Consider the following 22,130-nt stretch of genomic DNA (forward strand, 5'->3'; position numbering starts at 1 on the left):
GCAATAAACTACTGTTTATGAAGCTCCTACCAGGAGTCAGGCATCATGCTGGGAACATCCTGTAAATAGGCTCTTTTCATCCTCATAGAAATCCTGCCAGGTATGTTGTATCAACTCCCGTATTATTAGGTGGAAAATCACGGAGTTGAAATAAGTTGTCCAAGGTGACATAACTAGTATGGAGCAGATCCCAGATTTGGACATAATCAAAAAACTTCCTAGCCAGTTATTCTCTTGTGTGCACTTCTGTGAAGGAGATGTGTATCTACTGACATTTAGCTAAACTGCAAAGTTTGAGGTCACAGTCACCAAGACTGCCTTCACTTCTGACACCAACTGCAAGCTCGGAGAGTTCCCAAAATAACCCTTAGTTTTGACAATTCACTAGAAGGACTCACAGAACACACTAAAAGCTATTATCCTGATAGCTATGGCTTATTACAGGGAAAGGATAAAGATTAAAATCAGTCAAAGGAATATGTGCATAGGCCAGAGTCCGGGAGAGTTCCAAACACAAATGTTCAGGACCCATTATCCTCCCAGCACAGATGTGTAACAATATGCATAGAGTATTGCCAGCCAGGGAATCTCACTTGAGCCTTAATGTCCAGAGTTTTTATTGGGGCTCTGTTGTGTAGGAAAGATTGACTGATAAATTGCCTACATGGTTGAACTCAGTCTCAAGATCAACTGATACTATATGATGTAAATTACATGATTGATCCTTCTGTTATGGTCAGCCCCCACCCTAAGACTATCAGATGTGGCTGGCTGCACTCTAAGATCTGGTGTAAGTCTCTGCCTTAAAGAAATGCACTCCTATCGGGTATGACATACATTACCTCCTAGAAGCTGAGAGCAATAGCCAGATCTCTGTGGGCAGGGCCACATTCTTTACTACCCACTACCTGAATTACCCATGCGGCCTTCAACATCTCCTTGTGAAGACAATCTGGCCCATTACTGTGGCCAGGGTTCTTTGCCAAATTACACAAACAAACTTAAACTTGTGGACCCAGTGAAGTCACTGCAACAGACTGGAGACAAGCTGACACACACACACAGATCAGACCTGATCATCGTGTCAGCTTGTTCCCCCAATTGCTATGCTCTATAACTCGAAGCTTATTATAGGCTTGGCAGGTTTTTACAGTCCTAAGTTGAGAAAAAGCTGAGATGACAGCGAAAGTGAAACATCAGGACTGTAAACTGCTAATTGCCAATTCCATATGTTTGCAAAGCAAACAACAGCGAGGAATATCAGTGGTGAGAAATTGCTGAAGTTCGTAGTTATACAGCTAGGAGAAAAATGGAATTACGTAAAATCATATCTCTCATTAATGCTGTCCTCATCCCCAGATCAAGAATCCTTGATGTAAATATTAAGGATGGTTGAATTTAAATCCCGGCTCTCCTAGGCATTTGCTCTCTGTTTTCATACTTTCTACTTAGGTTTCTCTCTCTGTTTTGGGGATATGGGACTGATGAGCAAAGTAATACTATACATTATAAAGACAATTAACTTAGACTCTGAACTTAGGTTGCCTGAGTTCAGATCCAACTTCTGGTCTTCACCAGCTGAGTAATTCTCAGCATGTTGATCACTCTTTCTGCCCCTCAGTTTCCTCGCTTATTATATACCTAATCCATACGGTCATCGTTATAGAAGAAATGCTCAACGTGTGTTACCACCATCATTATTACTAAAGCATTGAGGTAAAGCAAAAACCAGTTAGTTAGAATGTTTTTGCTGTTAAAGATGCCTAATCCAGGGGCTGGCCCCGTGGCCGAGTGGTTAAGTTCGCGCGCTCCGCTGCAGGCGGCCCAGTGTTTCGTCGGTTCGAATCCTGGGCGCGGACATGGCACTGCTCGTCAGACCACGCTGAGGCAGCGTCCCACATGCCACAACTAGAGGAACCCACAACGAAGAATACACAACTATGTACCGGGGGGCTTTGGGGAGAAAAAGGAAAAAATAAAATCTTTAAAAAAAAAAAAAAAAAAGATGCCTAATCCAAAATGGTTTAGTATTAACTGACTTTAAAATGAGCTAGGCTACTACTACAGATTGTTGAACAACTAAAAAGTTTCTGACTAAAGGATCAGAGCGTCGTTATCACCAGTTAATATAAACGAAAAGGATGGAAGACATGACCAACCTGGTGTGACTCTTGCTAAATAAACGAATACGAATTTTGAAACAAATCAATAACCACAGAAATGCAAAGTGTAATGGTTGATAGTATTGTGCCTTCTCTACTATCTTCAGTGATCTCCATGCAGGTGGGTCTCCACTGAAAAGAGAGAAGGATGTTATGCTCCTATTCTCTTAGTAATAAATGAATAGAGGACCATTAGGATTTTTTTCAATCCAGAAAGGAGATAGAATTGAGAACAGAATGTAGTTAAAGAGGGATGACCTGGAAGCAGTTAAACTCCTCAAGACGGCTTTTTCTTTGCTTTCTTTTTCAATTGGAGATTGATGCCCATTAATCACTGGTTTTTAAAATCTTCTCTATTCTTTACTCCTATTTTGGTAAAGATTTGTTATTATAATTGTTTTGCTAATTATTTTGCAGTTTGAAATAAAAGTAGAAACAGTTTATTGGCAAAAATACTTGGCTAAATGTGTCTGTTCATAAATATGAAAAATGATAAGAATAACAATACTAAATAATATAATATCAATGATACATAATTTTCATTTATATATTATAGCACACATTTCCATATATGTTATATTATTTATATTATACTTACAAATTATATTTTTATAAGTGTACATTGTTATATAATAAATAATATTATAACTTCCCTTATGATTGATTTTTTATGTGATCTGTACTGTACCTGTAGTTGTTCTTTAATAATGTTCCTAGATAATTATGTTATTCTCAATTTTTAGATGAAAATCTAGAGATTCTGGGAGGATAAGTGATTTTTCTGGAGTCACACACAGTAACTGCAGAGCTGGTATATGAGTGCTGATCTCTGACAAAAAGGTCCAGGACTTTGCCAACGTTCCATGGTGATGATAAAGAAAAGCACACATCTTGAATGCTTACCATATACCCAAAATCCTAATATGTGTCAAACACTGTACTAAATGTTTCACTTCTGCTATCTGATTGAATACTCTCAGGGAAATCAAATGATTCGGTCAAGTCTGTAGTTAGACACTTTCCAGTATATGCCAGGCCCTAAAACTTTTCTTCAATTTATTGGTGCATCAGTTATTTTTTTTTTTTCCAAATCATAATCATTTCTTTTTTTTTTTTAAAGATTTTATTTTTTTCCTTTTTCTCCCCAAAGCCCCCAGGTACATAGCTGTGTATTCTTAGTTGTGGGTCCTTCTAGTTGTGGTATGTGGGACGCCGGTTCAGTGTGGCTCGATGAGCGATGCCATGTCCGCGCCCAGGATTCGAACTAACGAAACCCTGGGCAGCCTGCAGCGGAGCGCGCGAACTTAAACACTCAGCCATGGGGCCGGCCCCAGTGCTTCAGTTATTTTTAAAGACATTTTGAACATTCCTGGCATACTCACTCAGATAGGAGGTGTCAAAACTCCAGCCACTATGAACGATCAGGGACCAGAAATTAAAAAGACCTAAATCCTGTAATTAATAAGCCATGATTTTATTGCTGCTCTAGCACAATTTGTGACTTTATTTGAGGCCTGAGTCAAGTCATTTGATTCCTCTGTACTTGAAATGTGTTGCCAATAAAGAAGCAGATATACATGACAGGACATCCATAAATGACACTAAATATATCACAAGGTAGAGAAGTTTAAGGATGTTTGTGCAATGGATGCTATTATTGCTCAGCTGCCTTGCTTTCTGGAAAGATATTATTACCCGGTAGAATGAAAGCAGAATATCATCTAAGAGGAACTAAAGAGCCCCCAAACCTAAAATTGGCCCTGATCTCATTTCTACAAAATTGCGTTTGTTTTCATCTGTGTGTGTAATCTGGACCTCCGTAAAGGCCTTATTAACATTGATTTCTCATCGATTTGTCAGATGCCAATGTTCACTTGCAATGTACTTGACATTTGGCTATCATAAAAAATGAGGATTGGCAGATCTGTGTCAACTTAACTTTTAACCAAAACCTTGTGTAATTGAACGGGAAAGCAATGTTAATATTATGCGTTTGATTCCATTCATGTGCTCAAAGGGCTAACATTTTAGAGTGCCCACCCTTAAAATTCTAATGCATGTCAAAGCAGTATGTAAATATCAGCAATTCTGGGGAGACTTGCAATGTAAAGCCTTATGCTAATGAACACCATCCCAGGGAACTTGAGGTCTTCCTTTCCCTCTGCAAGGGGAATCAGAGGATACTATTGGGAAGCAGATCAGCTTATGAAGTTGTTTCGAGAGACTCTGAGTTGTTAATAGACGTGAAGGGCCTAGATCAAGGCCTAGGTTGTATACCAGCCATAATAAAGAGTAAATGAATATTATTCCTTTTACGGCCACTTACCTATCTCCAATGATAACAAAACAATTAAACAGAGTCAAATCTGCAACAATAAAACCCAGATACAGAGAGTTGACTAAGAGAAATACGCAACATCCATGTTTTATAATCAATGCAGACAAAGTGTTCTTAGTCAGCCTATTTTGGAAACTTGCAAGTTTAGAGGTGAAAATGTCCTCCTCATCAGGCATTTTAAAAGCATTGTAACGGCAGGCCCTCTAGGACCAGTTCAACTGACTCCATCTCTTATCAACAGTGATTAAGAATTGCCTTTCATAAGTCAGATGGAGAAAGTCAAATACTATATGATCTCACTCATAAATAGAAGATGAAAACAATACCAACAAATGAACACATAGATACAGAGATTAAATTGGTGGTTACCAGAGGGGAAGCGGGGAGAGAGGAGGGTGCAAGGGGTGACTGGGCCCAGGTGTACTGTGATGGCTGCTAATTAGTCCCTAGGTGGTGAACACGTTGTAGTCTTCACCGAAATTGAAATTATGATGTACACCTGAACTTTATGTAATGTTATAAAACAATATTACCTCAATGAAAAAATTAAAATTTAAATTTTAAAAAAAATTGCCTTTCAGAAAATCTGCAAAGTCATATAGCCAGTGCCTGCACAAAAGAAGAAAATGGAAACAATCAAGGAACCAAAGATCAACCTTCCAACGGAACCCGAGGACTGGGACACACCAGAACTTGGCAGTTGGACTGTTATCAGAAGCGAGGGGTCCCTCATTCAGGAAGATCCAGTGTTAAAATTCCTTTTCTACTTCATCAAAAATGTTTAGAACCCCATTGTTAGAACCCTGCCATAAATGTTTAAAACCTTACCATAAATGCTTGAAGCCCACCAGTCAAAGCCTGTCCCACCAGCATTTCCCTGTGCAAGCCTGCTCTCCCTAACCTCTTACATTTTGCTCCAAATGCTGAACTGGGGAGACAGATCTGAGGGCACATGCCCCTGTTCTCCCTGCAGATCCATCTTGCAGAATAAAGCCAATCTCTTTTCCCAAAGGCTGATGTTGTAATTAGTTGGCTTTTTTATGCACATTGGGAAGAGTCCCAATTTCGTGTGGTAGCAGCATGACTGAATGTTTACTGCTGACCTTTATTTGGGAAGAGGGAAGGGAGTGGTGGTATCTCTGATTAGACAACCATTTGAAGTTGTCTTTCTTATTCATTGTGCTACATCCAAAATATTTTCATTATAGAATGGCTCATTGTTACTCCTACTAAAATACTGGGAAGATAGCGTGGGGTAAAAGAAAGATCTATCCTGGTCTAACCCATCCTAACACACTTTAGTCTCAGTACTGTTATTTATTTACTATGTAAAGTTTCTTAAGCTCTATGTACTATAAAATGAAAGAAGATATAACTCATTCTTCCAAACGTTATTGCAAGAACTAAACATAACATATTTTAGCAAATACAAAGCACTGTGTAGACACAAGCAATACTGTTGACAGCATCTTGAATTTGTTGTTGGCTACAGAATAAATAATGCCATGCCTCCAAAGTTTGAAAGGCATCTTGTCCTCAGTCAATGCAAGTATTCTGTAAAGGGGTTCTTCCACATTTAAATTATATTTTAAAAGCAGCCTATTAAAGTGCCTTTGAAAAGTTTACACTGCAGTTTCTCTTGCATATATGGATCTTTTCCTCGTGTAAAATCCCAGGGCATTTCAAAGAAGAAAAGGTCATTTAGCTCATCTGGTCGATTATAGCTGTGATCCATTTCCCCAAAAAGAAGCAAGGGAAGCATTCCTCAATGTGTATCAGGGAAAAAACTCTTAGGCCATTAGGACTAAAACATTGCATATGCCACCAGCACCAGGCACCTAATTTCATCACGGACGATTGATGATTCTGCCATCCTGGCCAAATCAGGCCCGGGACACAGCAACTTGGTGCTTCGGTAGGGAGGCTGGTTCACTGCAGCCTTCATCCTGTTTAAAAAATATTTTATTGACACGTAGAGCATTCAGAGTCATAAAAATATATCATGTTTATCACTGCTTTTACGGCGTGCATAGATATGACACAGGGGCATTGAGCCATACAGTATTAGACAAGCGTTTATTTCACCCTAAGCTGCTACGAATAATGCCAAGCTCAGCTTCTATCCTCTGAGCAGACAGGACAGATTTCAACAGAAATAAGCACTTAAGAAAAACAGAAAAATCAATGCAGATGCATATATTAGTGAAATGTCCTGATTGGGTTTTGTACGTGCTAAACAAGCCTGTTAGGACTCCACTAGTGCACATTTCTGCCAAAAGGCATCAGATCGCTACCCTGGAGATTTTGAAAAATGATCGTCTTTCATGAATGTGGGAATACAGCCAGGAAATTTACCTTGAAGCACTTTGACTAACACCCATAGTTTATGATTACATTATCACCCCAACTCTGATATACATTTTTATGGAGAGCTATTTCCTGAAGAATTATGATCCAAGACATTTGTTTTTTGAGTTACTGAGTGGACAAACAGTTTTGTATGGATCTAGATTGAACAAACACAGCTCTCCATTATCTACAGCCAGGTTAGGGCAAAGTTGGAGGGACCAAGTGTTACAAGGAGACGAGTGAGAAGACTTACATTTGCATATAAATGGCAAGTTTAAGTAAGTGGAAAGGAAGCATTAAGAAATTTGCATCTGATTTAAGCCTCGTCCTTATTCAGCAGCATGCACTTGTCACAGCTTGTTGTGTTAGAATGGGAGCCGGGGGCAAAGACAATGTTGAAAGAGATGATAGGAAATGAAGTCTTTATAAACACGGATCACATAGCTGGCAAGTGCTCAGAGAAAGTGCTCAAGACCTTCCTGTGGAATGATACATCCCGCACCTGGCTAAAAGTTTAGCTCACCTGGAGATATAGAAAATCTCCCCTTACTCAACTCCACACTCCTACAGACTCCTAAAAAGTTGTGGTTTTTTTTGCTTGTTTGTTTGAGACAGCATGAGACTTTCCTTTGTATTGAAAGGAAAGTATATGATGTTTTCGTCTAGGTGGCTCAAACTCCTTCAAGGCAGGAACCATTCCTCAATGTATATACATCCCATAATTCCCACTATCTCATGACAGTGCAGCAAATGACGTATATTAGACCCTAAAGAAATAAATGGTGAATGAATGACTAAGAAAAGAAAAGCTGCAGTGCAGAAAAGCATCATTATAATGCTCTGCTTGTAGTGTGCTTCATTCATGAATTAAGACGCATCACCATTGATGAGGATTTTAGGCCCGTTAATTTTAAAAAAGTGCAGATGAGAAGCAGGCTCTGAGGAATGGAATTTGCTTGCTCTTTGAGAGACATTTGCATTTGTGAAGGAAGGGGGGATGACCTTGCAGGGACCTGAAATTGGCCACCCCAGGATATGTCTCTTTGGCATCAGGATTGTTTTGAGCTGATTGCTTTTGATAAACTGGGACGGGGAAGGAGGCTCTGGGGAATGGAACTTGCCCTTGTTGGGACACATTTACATCTGTAAGGTAAATCTCTATCTGTAAAAGGTGCCTCCCTCTCTGTACCAGGAAGAAGAAGAGAGATGACTTTGTCCCTAGAAACTCTTAATGGGGAAGGCAAGAACTTAAGTTGGTTGCTGTCTGGCAATCTCATGTAACTGATTTAGGGTGGTGGCTTCTACCCTTTCTAACCTATAGTTAATCCGCTTTGATTCTTGTCTAAAAGTCATGGGATCACCCAATGACCAGACCCCACCTGCACTGATACCATTTTAACTTTTTTTCATGTTCTTTCCTTTGTCTTGTAAACAGATGACTCACATACCCGTGCCTTATAAAATTAGCCCTAACCCTCACCTCGGGGCAGCAGCAGCGGCTCCTCCTGCCCATGGGTCCTGTCCCCACGCTATTCCACACTATTCTCTAAATAAAAGAGCACTACTGCCAGATCTTGAGAGTCTAAGAAATCTTTCTTTCGACTCCTCGGCTCACTGACCCCGCATCAACCATCAGAAAGAATTATTGAAAACAGAAAATTTAGGGGGCTGGTCTGGTGGCATGGTGGTTAAGTTTGTTCACTCTGCTTTGGCACCTCGGGGTTTGGGGGTTCAGATCCCAGGCGTGGACTTACACACTGCTGTGATGGCGACCTATATACAAAATAGAGGAAGATTGGCACAGATGTTAGCTCAGGGACAATCTTCCTCAAGTAAAAAAAGGAAGATTGGCAATGGATGTTAGCTCAAGGCCAATCTTCCTCACCAAAAGAAAAAAAAATAGCAAAGTATATTCCTGTAGTAACAATTGGTAGAGGTGAAAAAAAAGAAAAGAAAATAGGAAATTTTGAGAAGACATGGTTTCCTTAAGGAAACAAAAGTAAAAATTGCCTTAGTTGCAAAACTACCTATTCGTTGTTCTAAACTTTTAAAATTTAACACTCGAATTTCTTTGGCTCCAAGACAAGCTTACATGAGCAGGTACGCTCTCAAAATCAGATGACGAGCAGTGGTAGACACACCTATAGCCTAATACCAAAGAATAAAGCAAGGTTTTCTTGCCACTAAAAATAAAGGTATACATTATATTGTTTTCCTGTGTTTAAAATCTGGTGTCAGCTTGCCATATAATGAGCTAGGCAACAGCAGGTTTCTCTTGTAATAACCTGGTAAGACATATGGAATTCTCGTCTGTATTCTGGAATGAGAGTTGCACGGAAGGAGGAGTTCGGCTGCTCTGCGCTGTGGAGTCGTTTACCTGTTCAGGATGGCTTGCTGGAGGATTGTAAAGAATTGCAGGCAGGCACTGTTCCCTTGGTGGAACAATTGCTCATACAGAGTTTAACTTTTGTCTCTATGGCTTCCAAGATACTTCTGAAGTGTGCTGTTTAGAGGAAGGGGAAAAAATGTTGTCTTCAACTAAGAGATATTAAAAAAGGAAAGGGAAAATGATGTATGTTTCATTCCATCTCGTATTTTAAAGCAGCAATGTTTAGAGAGGCGTGCCCTAGCTGCACACTACTTGTCTTAGGTGGCAGAGCACAAAGTTGTGTCGTGTAGCAGCTCTAAGAATCACCAGCTGTGTAACCTTGGGCAAGTTACTCAACTTCTCTGTTGTCTCAGCTTCTTCGTCTGTAAAACAGGGCACGAAAACACACTTATTTCTAAGGAATAAATGAGTTGACACATAGAAAGCACTTAGAACAGTGCCTGACACATAGTAAGTATTCTGTACTAAAACCTATTTGTGAGGTCAAAACGGTTATTTTTGGAGCATTGGACCAAATTTGTCATTTTTGCTTCTTTTATATCCCAGTCCACAGCATGAAACAATAGCTCTCCACTTTGAACTCTTCTTTTCAACCCAGTCACTGCCATTGTCTCCCAAATCATAGTTCCTTATCTCTCTCCCAATGCAACAAAGTTCCTGTTAAAAATGTGTGCATTCAGCATTTACTTAAACACTTATCATACACTGAGAAAATCAGAAGAATTACCTGCAGCGAGCTTTCATTGCTCCCTGAAAGAAGTCCCAACCCCTTAGGCTACAGTTCCAGTATTCACGACACTTAACAAAGTGGTCCTTGGCTTTTCCATCCGTCATCTCCAGCAGCCTCCATTCACCTCCCTTAAGCTATTCCCAGTGCAGACTGCTTATCATTCTTCAAACATATCTGGCATTTTGACCTCCTCTCCTTCTACCCAGAATGACTTTCTCCTCCAAATCTTTCCTTTTCTTCAAGGCTAAACTTAAATGTTGTATCCTATGAAACACTGTCCGTGATTCACCCAGGCAGAAAAAAACAACCTTCCCCTCCACATTTGATGTCATTTTCTCTTGCCTCCCAAATGGCAGTTCCACTCTAAGCCTCACTTATTTGGGTATCTGTCCCATTTCCACCCATAGACCATTTGCCCCCATGACAACCGAAACTGAAGCGACTCACGCCGTCCTTGTCCACAACGAACACTCCATAAATGTTGCATGAATCACTGAATCTACCTATATCACATGTAGAAACATGGATTTGAAAAAAAGCCTCCAGTCCCAGTACAAGAAGTTTAGACATCTCCTCAAATTCATTCAGGGAATATTAAGAAGCAAATATTGCCAGGACTTGAGTCTGGCTCTAAACATACAAAGTTTAAAGTCTTTGTCCTTGAAGGGCTCGAGACATGTGCAGCCTCTTCTTGAAAACTGTATTTAAATAGATAAATTATAGTTTGGTAAGCTATAACGTGTGCCATAGTAAAAATAACTGTGCCCGAAGGACATCCAGGCAGGCTTCACAGGAGTGGTAGCATTTGGGTTGAATCCTGGAGGAGTTTTCCAGGTAAAGTGATTGAGAAAGACAACCAAATGTAGGGAAAAGCATGATCAAAGGCATCAAGTTATGAAAGGAGCTGATAAGTAATAATTAGAGGAATAATTGGCATTTATTAGGCACTTATTATACATCAAACACTATGCTGAGCTCCTTAATCGTCATCCTAAACCTAGGAGTTAGGTAGAGTTATTCCTCACATTTTATCAAAGAAGAAGCAACTGAGGTCTACCAGTCAGGGTTCTCTAGAGAAACAGAACCAAACGGATGTCCTCCCCGCACCACGTGAGCAAGAGACACAGACAGATTCATTTTAAGGAATTGGCTCACATGATTGTGGAAGCTGGCAAGCCCAAAATTTGCAGGGTTAGGTGGCAGGCTGGAGACCCAGGGAAGAGTTGTAGCTTGAGTATGAAGACAGTCTTCTGGCGAAATTCCCTTTTTTAGGGGGAAAGTTAGTCTGTTCTCTGCATGTCTTTTCTCTTAAAGCCTTGGATGAGGCCCACTCACAGTATAAAGGTAATCTGCTTTACTCAGATTTCACTGATTTAAATGTTAAGCCCATCCAAAAAATACTTTCACAGAAATCTCTAGAATGGCATTTGACCAAATATCTGGGTATCATGGCCTAGCCATGATAAGTTGACACATAAAATTAATGATCACATATGACCTATAGGCTTAAGGTCATTTAGTGAAATTCAAACAGCAGATATGTGGTAGAGCTCTGACTCAAACTCCTTCCTTATATGGCCTAATTCATAGACCTAAGAACAAGTTAAGTTTCTGGAAAGAGCTAGGTCATATTCAAGCCAGAACCTTTAAGGCAAAGCTGAGAGAAATGGAAAAAGTAGTTACAACTGCCAAATCCAAATGGTTAGGCCAAGAGTTGGAAGCCAAGCAGAAATGGAATCAATGTGGGAACAGGTGTTGAGCAGGGAGAGGCTTTGCAATGCCTAATCACCTTCTTGGGCAGCTGAGTGCATAGACGCGTTGGTGTATTAGTCTGAATTATAGAAATGAGGGCTTGAAGGCAAGCTGACTGGAGTCTGACCAACCCACAAGAAGATCGTTATGAAAACCCAGGCCCAAAATGATTGGAGTTCAAGCTAAGGATAACAAAATGGCCAATACAAATGAAAAACAAGTGAAGTTCAAGTTCACATAGCTGGCGAATGGCAGAACTCTTCCCCCTATTCTGCAATTATATTCAATTTGTAACACTTCCCAGGCTCTCAGGATTGCTGGGCAGATGAAGATAATGAGAGAGATACAAAGAGACATTAAGAGCATCCAGAGAAAAACTCAAGGAAGATATTCAATGAGAGATGCTAGGCAATAGCTATGATGTCATGCTAAAAATTTGTAGATTTGCAAAGCCCCAAAGAGCTATATGAGAAAAACATTAGCTACGTTAGAAAATTATCCTATCTTGTGCTGGAAAGAAAAGTACTTGAAATAGAAGAAATGTAAAGAATGAATAAAAGAAAGATAAAAGTGACTTTATTGATTAGCAAGTCACTGTGCTGTGCTCTTCTGATATGTAATATAGTTTAACCTATTAGATATTACAGAAAATAAGTGCTTATATCCTTTTTATTTCAAGAAGATTAAGTAGATTATCCAATGACCCAAAGCTGGTGATAGCAGGTATGGTATGTGAGCCTGAGAATGGCTGTTTTCAAATCCCGTTATTTTCATTTCAATAGGGCAACCTTCTAACAGAAGAACAAGCCAGACACATTGGTTGTCCCCTGAGTATCAGAGGTGAGAAGATGATGAATCATAAACATTTTGTTTTTTTATAATCAGTTCTGCTGAAGGGTTCAGAGAGCATCAAAATCATCAAAGTCGCCTGCCTCCAACACCTTAGTCTTACAGATAAAACATTTCACAAATGATTCCAGAACCTAGAAGACATATCCACCATCCACTCTACACCATAGAGAACCAGGCATAACCTGAGAGTTATCCTTCTACCAATGGAGAAATTGAGGCTGTCCCAGGAATGTCCCCTCACTCTGCCCTTGTTATTTCTTGTCACAGATGGTTCTATTGGCAAAAGTTCAACTGGACATAATTTTGGTTCTAAGCCAGATGTCTTACATTGCAAACGACAGCATTGTGTTCAGTGTGTTATCATTGCCCTTTTAGCTGACAAGGTCAGATGTACTAGGCAAGGTCAGAGAGCAACTTCCCATTGCATCCTAGTGAATCTGAGCACAAAATGCTGTGCGTATTGTTCATATCCAAAGTCAGCTTTGAAAACCCAGGTAAACAGTTCAATAAATTTAAGGAAATCGCAATTGCTCATAAATTATAAACACTTCAGCTGTCTGTATATTTTTCTATCAGCATATAAACAACATGATAAAAGCAATAACACTGATTATTTTATAAACCATAATATGGTAATATACTTAGAGAATCGACGAAAAGTATTTAAACTTCCTAGTTAAGCGATAGGGAACTGTTATTGAAAATCATCATATATTTACACATTCTTTAAAAATTCATGTAAAGATCTAATATTCTTTTCTACTTTTCAAAAAAATCTCTTTTAATTTTCATGTTTGCATTGCCTGATATTTTTATTAAAAAATTCCATGGTATCTATAGGATATCAGCGAAGAAAAGGAATCTTCCTCAATTTGATGTTTGTGGTAAAGCACTTCCTCCCTCCGGTGATTTCTGTACACTTCTGTTGGATTAGTATCAGTCAGGCTCAGTTCCAATCACACAATCTGCTTCTCAACACCTTACAATGGTTCTCCATTATTTTAAACATTAAGTACAGTGCTCTCCATGTGCTGATCAAGAGCTCTATTATTCTGCACATACAACTTTTCCAGACTAATCACATGCCATTTCCATAATTTATCTTACAGGTCGGGGTGGCAAACTTTTTCTGTAAAAAATTAGATAGTAAATATGTTAGGTTTCGCTGGCCAGAAGGTCAGTCACAATTACTCAAATTTGAAAAAGCATCCCTAGACATTATGTAAATGAGTGGGCATGGCTGCATTGCCATAAAACTTTATTTACAAAAATAAGATTTATCCCAAGGCCATGGTTTATTGACTCCTGATGTAGTTGAACTGGCTTATTCTTCCATGAACACCCTCCATTTGTTTACACTATTACCTCCATTTTTGCATGTCTATGTTCTACTTAGGATTCCAAAAACTAGCTCCTTAAAAAAATCTCTCCAGAGCATCCTAGTAAAGCATTCCTTTAATGTCTACAACATGGTGCCTGATAGCTCTTACTAGCCTATATTTTAGTTATGTTTCTGGTTGTTTCTCTAATTTAAGGTCAAGGATACCTCTGATTGTCCCATAGCATTTGGTTTTCTGTCTTTGTTTATTCAACAAACATTTTGGTATAAATCTAGAGAACAGACGTAGTGGACATCTATTGCCTATGTCTACCAGAATCCATTCACTGTTCCACTGAAGAACCAATCCTTTCCTCACTCAATCCTATGCTACACAAAGAACTGATCCCACTCAGGAATCCAGACAAGTGCCTCCAACTCAATCTTGAACAATCAGAGCGCTGCCTTCCACCTAGCTACAGCGATTGATTCAGAGATGAGCCTGTGATTAATCAGAGTCCATGAGACAGACTCTTGCTGGGACTGCTGGCCCACTATCATTTCTTCACTTCCATCTGGTTTGGATGTTAGGTGATTTAGGCCCAGAGCTTCCAGGAGTCATTCTATTAACCCAAAGAGTCTGAGAATGAAGCCAACTTGAAATAGGGAAAACAAATTTGTTAGAAAGACTGGCTCCTGGAGAAATCATTTTGGCTGTCTGTATCAAGAACTAAAAATGCCCAAACTTCACTCTATACCCTCCAGACAAGGCCCTCACCCCTCAATATGTTCTTCTATATGAGGCCATATGTTTCCTTTTATGCTAAACCAGTTTTGGTTAAGTTTGTTTCATTTGCTACTAAAAAAAAATGCGCTGTTTATTAATGTAGGTTACCAATAAAGTTCAAACAAAAGTGAACAAATGACCTCCTTATAGGCCAAAGCAATCAATATCTAAAAATTAACAATCCCACAACTAGAAGGACCTGCAACTAAGATATACAACTGTGTACGGAGGCGCGGGGGCGTGGGGGGGGGGGGCGGTGGTTGGGGAGATAAAGCAGAAAAAAAAAAAAAGAATATTGACAACAGTTGTTAGCCCAGGTGCCAACCCTTAAAAAAAAATAAAAAAATAAAAAAATAAAAATTAACAAACTCTCCTTTTCTATATCCAGAGGTCATCAAAAAAGAGAATTAATACATGATCCAACTTTTCAACATTTACTTCAAATCATTCCAAAACCTCAGGAATTTGGAAAAATGGGAAAAAGGGAAAAGATTATATTTTATAGTTCATTTCTGAGGCCAAAAATAGGTGTGACATTTACCGTCCATAACAAGGTATCTTAGGTTAAAATCATTAGGAAATACTCTCAAAGTTCCCTCTTGGTGGCTCTGACACTCGTTTTAAGCTTAAAAAAAAATCAGAGAAGGGAGGGAAGGAAGCCAAAATCTTCAGTGAATACAACCCAGGCAGTGACAAAATGCTGGTAAGCAGAAGAGAGCAGCTGCCTCTAGTTAGTCTCTGAGCCACAGATGACATGAAAAAAACTGCTTTTTAAAATGTTGTTTTCAGCTGGATGGAAAGTGATGTTTGTTCTCTTTCATTTCAGGATTTTTCATATCTGAAAAATGGCCTCGCCATAAAAATCACTGTTGAAATAGAAGAGCTAATATCAGCCTGGCCATGAGACAATAGGCCTAGTTAAAAAGATATTTATCAACATAAATGATCTTGTATATCTGACACGTTTTTCTGCAGAAAAGGATGGAGTAATAGACCCACGCTTCTATGATGCAATGCCCTGTAACTAATGATTTTTTTAAAAATAATTCTGCATTCCTAACAATTTTATGAGGAAGCTAATGATTTCAAATGTTGAATGGTTATTCAAAAAGCAGACTGCGTGGTTAAGAGTTTCTCATAGCTAATGAGAGAATACTGCTCCTACAATTTTAGGGAGTATTGCTCTCTGAGTAATGATAGGTCCTAAAGATTCTTACACATTTACTCAATGACTTGTATGTGAATGTTCTAAGATAGCTTTCCATGTACATTCAATTATTTTGTTGCATATGCATATATTATATTATGACTTTAAACATTAAGAATGCTGAAGGAGGAATATCCAAATGGCTTGCTCCTTTTGTTGAATTGGTGTCGATGATCTCTTAATTTCTAGTCATTTCTCTTTGTACTTTTAATCTCTTAAAACTGTGTGAAAGTAACTTTAAAGCAGAAAATATAGCAATTGAAACAAACAATACTATTTTTTTCTAGAGGAGTTCTTCATAAGTGGGTCCAATTCCCCCAACACACTCCTTGGCAATGTCTGGAGACATTTTTGTTTATCACAACTGACAGGGGAATGATACTGATATCTAATGGGTAGAGGCCAGGGATGCTGCTAAACATCCTAAATGCACAGGACAGTTCCCCATAACAGTTAACTATCCAGTCTAAAATGTCAAGAGTGTTGACCAAGTGTTCCCCAAAAGTGGAACTTAAAGACTCAACTAAATGAAAATTGTTAGTTTCCTTTCCTCACTTATATTCAGCCCAATTCTTTATTCTTTATGAAACATTAGCAATCCTGATAATGCCTGTCAGAAGGTGCACCCTCCCACCAACCTGCCAGACAATTCCTCTTTGCCCCTCAACTAGTGTGCTGCTCTCTTTCTGGTTTCTGGCTGTCTCTACAATTGAAATCATGTTATTGAGGAGACGGTCAGCCACGTTCATGCCATCAGCTGCAGGTACAGTTTCAGCATCTGGACAGCCACCTGACATTTAGATGACGTGGGAGATGCAGGAGAATTTAATGAGGTTCCTTCTCATCTACCTGTGGTACCGAGAAGATTAATTCATGAGTTGGAACAGAGAATAAAAAATTAAAAAGACCACAATTTAGAATTGGCTTCATGGCTTTAAACCAGTATTGTCTGTGTTGTAATAGTGATCACAGGGGAAAAAGAGAAGTAATTTCCAGCTTCTTTCTAAAGTATATTGGTTCTATCTGAATAGAGGAAAGACTATTTCATGGAATCGAATAACAAAATGGCAGTCACTTTAAGACCTAAAATATGATTTCAGTGCTTGGCTCAAAGAGTTGCTAAATGTGCCATTTTACACTGGCTGACACCTCTGTGCAGAGTTCCAGAACAGTATCATTCAGTCACAGCTTTGGCAGATTGCTATCACTCAGAGACATTTTTATAAGACCAAAATCAAGCAGCGCAGTGTGAAACCCCCCACGTTATTGGATCACGTAGATGTACCCAGTGGTCTGGAGCTTTATGAGGTGAAATCCACTTCCAAGTTTAAATAGCTGCCACCCTGAGATGACTGGAAAAACACCAACTAGGTTCTTCCAAACTTCGAATGACCTATTCTTACTGGGCAAGAAACAGTGTGTAAAAGATTACACAGTCCCCGAATAGAGTACTCAAAAAGGGGTTGTCTGTATAACAAATTAAAGAAACAGGTTAATATCACCAACAGTGTAGATATTTGTGGATATTCTCCTTCTGGAAGACTACACTCACATTGCAAGAGTTAATGGATGAGAAGGGAAGTCAATGGATAGGGTATGCGAACATTTGGAAGGGAAACAATTTTTCTTCATTTCAAAGCCTAGATTTTATATACCACCATTGGAATGAAAACTTAAAATATTTAGCTCTGAGGTGACCTATGAAGCTGATCTGAGTTTGTAGCCCAATTAAAATATTACAACTCTCTTTTAGAGGGATTGAAAACATTTTTTTTCTAATATACTGTTTTGCACGGTCTAGGTTGGTTCCTAAGAAAAGTTCCCCATAACATGTAAGCCTATTTTCTTCTGAGAATTATAATTTAAATTCATAATAAAAATGCAAAGAGACATAAAAAGTGTTTGAGAGGAAGAGAATATTAACATGAGACATCAACCTGAAAAGAATTCATTTGAACCATGTTACGATATTTTATTTCTGAAACTTTTCTAAACATAATTTCTGTCATTTAATGACCCAGATAAAACAGAAATATCATTCCATTTTTGGTCTTATTTTTGTTATAAAATATGATGATAGTATTGAACAGCACTACATGGTACAACATCTTTCAAACCACTTCTATAAAATGAAAAGAACCTCTTCCTTAACTGTAGGTATTTCTAAGATGAATGCTAATTCTTTGAAATTACATTTCCTACTAAAGCCTGTGTTTTATCTCCACTTTTGAAAACTTAAGATTCTAATTATCATCATTAGAATTTTCCTCTTTCACTTATTAAAAACCTTGTATTTAGTGCTTCTAAAATTTCAGACCCTCTACAAGACATAATTCAGAATATTGTAGGTCCTTGGCCGCTTCTTATCCTGAGATCATAGCAACTGTGGGAAAAGAAATTTTAAAAAGAGAGTAAGTGTAAGGAAAATAATAAAGTTCATGAGAGAGTCTATTTTATGCTGGTATCAACAAATTATCTTGAGTCCCCTTGGTGTAAAATCATGTATACAAATGAAAGCGAAATGAAACAATTTCATTTATTTATTTCTGCTAACATTTTATTAGTATTTGAAATACTGAAATAATGAAATGCATATGGAAAGCAATTTTAAGTAGTAGTAACAACATGCTCTTGAAATGCATAGCTAGTTATAACCCACTGCAAACATTATGGATAGGTCATATTTCTTTACAGATGGTAAAAGATCTGAATAAAAACAAAGGGAAAGTTAAAAGGAGAGAATAAGACATAAAAGAAAGAAAAGCAAGGCAAGGAAAGTCATAATGCCAAGGATGAAACAGCAATTTATATTTTGTTATCTGAATTATAAGAATATTATTTTTATTTAAATATTCCTGGTGAAAATCTTCTATCATTCTGAAGATTTCTATCAATCTGAAAAATCGTGGAGTTAAAAATCTTTAGAACTGGAATGGCTTTAAGTATGATCTTGTCCAAATATCTTATTATTTCCTATGAAGATATGAGACCAAGAATTGGTTAACTGTCTTTTTCCACCATCAGGGCTTGATGTAATTCAACTGAACTCAGAGATAGATTTTTTTTTCCCAAATGAGATCTGAGATTTAGGATTCACATGTGCAAAGGAAGGTAATAAAGGAATTGTGGGGACTGGAATTGGCCACCCCAAGATGTGTCTCTTTGGCATGAGAATTATTTGAGGCTGATTGCTTTTGATAAACTGGGACAGGGAAGGAGGCTCTGAGGAGTGGAACTTGCTTGCCCTTTGTTAGGAGACATTTACATTGTAAAGGAAATCTCTATCTGTAAAGGTGCCTCCCTCTCTGTACCAGGAACAAGAAAGGAGATTACCTTCCCTCTAGAAATTCTTAATCAATGCCAAAGGCAAGGACTTAAATCTGCATTTTGTTTACTGTACTTGTGTGGTAATCTCCCATGATGGACTCCCCCTCCCAACATTGGCATTTCTTTAAGGATTAAGCATCCTTCCTTAGGCTAGGAACTGATTGCTGCACTCACCTGTGACCACCCAGCTCAAGACAATAGACTTGCCTCCTGCTGTGTCCATCAAGTGCTTTGCCAACAGGGCAATCTTGTGACTATTGTGGGAGGGACATTTCAATCATATGTGAAACACCCTGTTTGGGGGTATATAAACACTCTGTGCACCCCACTTCTTCGGTGCCCTTTCTTCCTTCGGGAAGAAAGGCCCCGGGCCATGGTCCTCATAAAGCTTTGTTTCATTTTCTCTTGCTATTCTGTCTCATGTGAATTTAATTCGTTCTCCGCCAGACGAACCCACATTAGGTAGAGGAAAAGTCTTCCTCCCCTACAGAATCAAGTAATCTACTGATGCTTTGGGCAAAGTAGTGATGAAAAATTTGATGTATTGGACATCTGAGAATATGTCTTTCATTTTAATCACAGTTGATATTAATATGCAAGATAAAGGATGAGATTTTTGCCTGTATGCAGGTATTTCTATATTGCTCTAGGCATTGGTATCTTAACTTGAATAATTGTTAGATACTTTCCCCCCTGTTGAGAGTTTGATGTGATGTGGTTGAATGGAAATTCACTGAGATGAAACTGGATTACAGTGATCCTCAGGGGAGGCCCCCTTTGCCATTACACAAATGAGCCAAACACTAGAAAATAGCTCTAGTACATCTGCTTATAATGGTGCTTGGCATTTGAAACAAGATTATTTGGATCATCTGTGATATCTTAACAACGATACAGTTCCCAGCTTGCTAATAATTCATGGATTTCAGTATAGAAAAACAAAATTTGTTGTTTGTGCAGCAATAAATAACATGTAAGCTTTAATTTACTCTGAAATGAACATCGTGATAAATGATTCTAAATGAAGTTCTTTTTTGCTTTTTTCTCCTCACTAACAATGCTCTGAATTCCCTGAGTATGTTAAGTAGAGAGACTTTACTAGGATGTGGACTCTACTGCAGAATCAACATTTTCTGTATGCCTATAAAACACCTTATTAGAGATTGAGATGAAGAAATATGAACCTTTACCTGATCAGAGAGTTAACACACTTTAAACAAAACAGCTCAGAAGCTGAGCTTTTCCAAAGGAAAATAACAACAGTTAGTCTGCAATTAATCCAGGTATAAATCCCGTCTTTGACTCTAATCTCCTCCAAGTACTCTTGGCTCATAACTGAACCCACATCAGTAGTCAAACCCCTGGGGCCCACCCAGACCTATTAGATAAAGATCTCTGAGGAAAACATCATGAAATCTGTATTTCTTTTTAAAGACTTTCCCAATGCTTTTGATGATCCATCATGCTTGGGGACCACTAGTCTGGATGAAACTTACTTTTATCTAAAAAAACAAATTGAAAAGAACTGAGACTCAAATCCATTTTTGTAGAATGAAAATCTTTCAGATATGATGGAAGCTCAGTATGTAAAAGCCCCTCAGTATGTACAGGTAAATTATTTAATAATTTATTCTTCCATGAAATTCACCGGGTTGATAGGCTTGAGGTTTGTATAGGATAAAAGATTTTCTTACAATGGAGTCTATTTTTGCTGATCCTACACCAATTGAATGCATCTCTCACATCTGAGTAAAGAAGGATTACATTAAATTAAATCAAATTCTAATTCAGGTTCATTCAGTCCTCCAATTTATATCCTGGCAAGGTGACTTAGTTTGTGTTTGCTTTGACATTCCATGAACTTTAAAATACTAAATCTTCTATCTCTATTTTATGCTTGATTTGTTTGCATCCAGGAATTTGACAAACCAATGACTGTTTCAGATTCAAGGTGACTTTGAAATGAATTCATTCGATAAACATTTATTTAAGAGAGTATTTTGTGCCAGGCCCTGGTTTGTCTGATAAAACAAAACTCTTTTATTAGTTTAGTATCCATTAAAGGTATCACAAATCATTTATTGATTTTTTCATAGACATGTAGGAAGTATCAGGTACCAAAATACATGAGAAATTGGGTGATTCAATTATTAAGTGTGAAATACCTGTAATGCATGACTGGCTGCTCACTGTTCTATCTGATCAGCTCAAAGTCATTTATTACATTGCTGTGATGTTCAGGGCATTGGTTAAGGGTCAGAGGTACAAATGTGGAACCTGCATTCTGTGAGCTCGCAATTTAAAGTGAAAATATCAACAGCCTAAAGAGGTGGTATTTGTGTCTCTTCAGGATATCACAAAGCATCTACTGATTTAAAAAATTAAAAAGAACATCTTCCAATAGAAATAGGTCTAAGAAATCTTTCAGTGGAAAATATGAATATGATATATTAAAAGTAAACCATGTTTTATGTTGTATAAATGTAGAAAACCTAAGAACAACATTTTATTCAATGTGGTCACGTTCTTTCTAAGATAGCCTTGAGTTTTGTCAGATCTGATGGCTACCTTTAAGATTTAACTTGCACATTTTACATATATATTGAGGTCAGAGCTTCTATGGTGCCTGCCTCCTATCGACAAAACCAGCTTTTAGTAATGATCCTGTATTACCTCCATAAGTAATCATACTTGATTGAGATTCAATTTGACTAAATCCACTTTTATTTTCTAGCTATTGTGATATAGTAAGATTCAAGTATTGATAGGTGTGTTTTATAATTTCTTATTATGTTTTGTCCAGATTTAATTCTTTTATGACTTTGAATATCAGCTGAAGAAAAAGACATATGATATATGTACTTAGTTCCTCAAACTGGTTTCACTTGTTTACAAAATGTTTTTCTAGTTTACAAAGAC

This window comes from Equus caballus, chromosome 24 (assembly GCF_041296265.1).
Source record: "Equus caballus isolate H_3958 breed thoroughbred chromosome 24, TB-T2T, whole genome shotgun sequence".
NCBI lineage: Eukaryota > Metazoa > Chordata > Mammalia > Perissodactyla > Equidae > Equus > Equus caballus.